Genomic DNA, 3930 nt, shown 5'->3' on the forward strand with positions numbered 1-3930 from the left:
GGTGGGGAGCTGGGGAGGGATAGCAGGGGGAGAAATGCCAGATGTAGGTGATGGGGAGGAAGGCAGCAAATCACACTGCCACGTGTGTTCCTATGCAACAATTTTGCATGTTCTTCACATGTACCCCAAAACCTAAAATGCAATAAAATAAATAAATGGGGGAAAAAATACAGAGAAACGATTCAATTAAATAAGAAAAACATTGACCTACTCAAATGATAAATTTAACAGAGATATTGAAATAATAATAAAAAACAAATTCTAAACCAGAAGAATAAAATGAATAAAATGAAAAATGAAACAGAGAGAGAACACCAATAGCATAATTAATCAAGCTAAAGAAAGAATCTTTGAATGCAAAGACAGGTTATTTGAAAACACACAGAGGAGAAAAGAGATTAAAAATTGGTAAAAAAAATAAAGAAAGCCTACAAGATTTATGGGACAGCATCAAAGGAGCTAGTATTCAAATTATAGAAGTAGAGAAAAAAAACAGAAATCAATAGGGATAGAAAGCTTATTTAAAGAAATAATGGGCCGGGCGTGGTGGCTCAAGCCTGTAATCCCAGCACTTTGGGAGGCCGAGGCAGATGGATCACGAGGTCAAGAGATCGAGACCATCCTGGTCAACATGGTGAAACCCCGTCTCTACTAAAAATACAAAAAATTAGCTGGGCATGGTGGCGCGTGCCTGTAGTCCCAGCTACTCAGGAGGCTGAGGCAGGAGAATTGCCTGAACCCAGGAGGCAGAGGTTGCGGTGAGCCGAGATCGCGCCATTGCACTCCAGCCTGGGTAACGAGCGAAACTCCGTCTCAAAAAAAGAAATAATGGCTGAAATTTCCCAAAATATGAGGAAAGATATAAATACCCAGGTACAGGAAGGTCAAAAGTTTCCAATCAGATTCAACCCCAACAAGACTATAGCAAGATATATGGTAATCAATCTGTCAAAAATTAAAGAGAAAGAAAGGATTCTGAAAGTAGCAAGAAAAATGAAATATATTACATATAAAGGAATCCCAATAAGAATAGTAGCAATTTTCTCAATAGAAACCTTCCAGGCCAGGAGGGAGTGGGATGTTCTTTGCTAACCATTAAAGGGAAAAAAAACCTCAACTAAGAATACTTTACCTGGTAAAGCTTTCCTTCAGAAATGAAGGTGAGAAAAAGCTGAGTTAGTTCCTTACAGGAAATGTTAAAAAAAGTTCTTTGAGCTGAAAGTAAAAGGACACTAATTAGTAATCTGAAAGTGAAAAACTTGCTGGTAAAAGTAAAAACACAGTCGTCAAATTGACAACACTGTAATACTGTGATGTGGTATATATTGCATGTTTGGCATGAAGGTTAAAAGACACAACTATTCAAATAATGACAACTATAATAATTTATTAAGGGATACACAATATAAAAAGATGTGAATTGGGGCATGTAAAACATAAAATGTGGGGAGGAGGATTAAAAATTTTGAGCTTTGGCTGGGTGTGGTGGCTCACACCTGTAATCTCAGCACTTTGAGAGGCTGAGGTGGGTGGATCACCCGGGGTCAGGAGTTCGAGACCAGCCTGGCCAACATGGTGAAACCTCATCTCTACTAAAAATACAAAAATTAGCTGGGTGTGGTGATGGGTGCCTGTAATCCCAGCTACTCAGGAGACTGAGGCAGTAGAATTGCTTGAACCTGGGAGGCTGAGGTTGTAGTGAGCCAGGATCACACCACTGCACTGCAGCCTAAGTGACAAAGTGAGACTCCATGTCAAAAAAAAAAAAAAAAATTTGAGGTTTTAAAACGTGATCAAAGTTATCAACTTAAAATAGCCCTTATAACTGTAAGATATTTTAGTAAGCCTCATGACAACCACAAAGCAAAAACTTATAGTAGACACACAAAGATAAAAAAGAAAGAAATAGGAGCATACCGCTACAGAAAATCATCTAATCATAAAGACAGCAAGAGGTGAATAAAAGAACAAAGCATCTACAAAACAACCAAAAACCAACTAACCAAATAGCAGTAGTAAGTCCTTACGTATCAATAACTATCTTGAATGTAAATGAATTAAATTGCTAAACAAAAATACACAGAGTGGTTGAATGTACCAAAAAAAGACCCAACTATATGCTCCCTACAAAAGATTCACAGCACTTTTAAAGACATACATAGACTAAAAGTAAAGGGATGGAAAGAATATTTCATGATGGAAAACAAAAAGCCAGGATAGCTATACTTATGTAAAATAAACTTTAAGTTGAAAACTGTAAAATAAGAAAAAGAAGGTCATTACATAATGATGAAGGAGTCATACAGAGAAAAAACAGTAATTGGAAATATATATGCACCCAACATTGAAGTACCTACATATAAAGCACATATTAATAGATCTGAAAGGAGAAATGGGTTATAATATAATAATTGTAAGGGACTTCATACCACACTTTTAACAATAGAGAGATTACCCAGACAGACAATTACTAAGAAAACATTGGATTTGAACAATGTTTTAGATAAAATGGCTCTAATAGACATATGCGGAACATTCCATTCACCAGCCACAGAAGATATATTAGCCTGAAACAGACAAATAAAAAATTGAAAGGGAAATTTAAAATACATTGAGGCAAAAATAAATGAAACAGAGACTAGAAAAACAATAGAAAAGATCAAGAAACTAAAAAAAGATGAGTTCGTTTTATGAAATGACAAAAATAAAAAAAATTTAGCCAGACTAACAAAAAAGAGAAAATATTCAAATAAAGAAAATCAGAAATGAAAGAGGAGACATTACAAGTGATACCACATAAATACAGAGAATCATAAGACATTATTATGAACATTATATGCCAACAAATTGGATAACCTAGAAGAAATGGATAAATGTCTAGAAACACGCAGTTTATCAAGACTGAATCATGAAGAAACACAAATATGGACAGACCAATGAGTAGTAAGAAGATTAAATCAGTAATCAAAACCCTCCTACAAACAAAACCAGGAACAGATGGCTTTACTAATAAATTGTACCAAATATGTATAAAAGAACTAATATCAATCTTTCTCAAACTCCTCCAAAAATGTTGAATAGGAGGGAAGACTTCCAAATTCATTTTATGAGGCCAGCATTACTCCAATACCAAACCTAGACAAGAGCCCTACAAGAAAAAAAAATTATCAGCCAATATCCCTGATGAACATAGATGCAAAAATCTTTTTATTAGCAAACTGAATTTAATAGAACATTAAAAAGATCATTCACCTTGATTAAGTAGGGTTTATCCCAGGAATTTAAGTATGATTTGACAAACACAAACCCATAAATGACATACACCACATTAAGAGAATGAAAGAGTCCTTTCCAGCCCCGGCCCCGGTCCCTACAGCTGCGGCGATGTTGCTGCTAAAGAACCGGACTGCCATTTATGAGCTCCTTTTTAAGGAGGGAGTCATGGTGGCCAAGAAGGATGTCCACATGCCTAAGCACCCAGAGCTGGCAGACAAGAACGTGCCCAACCTTCCTGTCATGAAGGCCATGCAGTCTCTCAAGTCCTGAGGCTACGTGAAGGAACAGTTTGCCTGGAGACATTTCTACTGGTGCCTTACCAATGAGGGTATCCAGTATCTCCGTGATTACCTCCATCTGCCCGCAGAGATCGTGCCTGCCACCCTACGCCGCAGCCGTCCAGAGACAGGAAGGCCTGCAAGACTCACCAGAGGGGAAGCTGACAGAGATACCTACAGACGGAGTGCTGTGCCACCTGGTGCCGACAAGAAAGCTGAGGCGGGGGCTGGGTCAGCAACCGAATTCCAGTTGACAGGCGGATTTGGTCAGGGACGTGGTCAGCCACCTCAGTAAAATTGGAGAGGATTATTTTGCATTGAATAAACTTACAGTTAAAAAAAAAAAAAGGGAGAGAGAGAATGAAAGAAAAAAAAA

At 37.6% G+C, this 3930-nt stretch overlaps 1 pseudogene across 1 annotated transcript; it reads left to right on the plus strand.

Annotated features, from left to right (window-relative positions):
• Positions 1-3384: 3384 nt before the first annotated feature.
• Positions 3385-3893, plus strand: LOC116545040 (annotated as a pseudogene). The gene has a single exon (XR_004266162.1). The product of XR_004266162.1 is annotated as a 40S ribosomal protein S10 pseudogene (transcript).
• Positions 3894-3930: the final 37 nt, after the last annotated feature.

The sequence above is a fragment of the Sapajus apella genome, unplaced genomic scaffold (assembly GCF_009761245.1).
Source record: "Sapajus apella isolate SASKATOON/1434 unplaced genomic scaffold, GSC_monkey_1.0 scaffold243, whole genome shotgun sequence".
NCBI classification, from domain to species: Eukaryota; Metazoa; Chordata; class Mammalia; order Primates; family Cebidae; genus Sapajus; species Sapajus apella.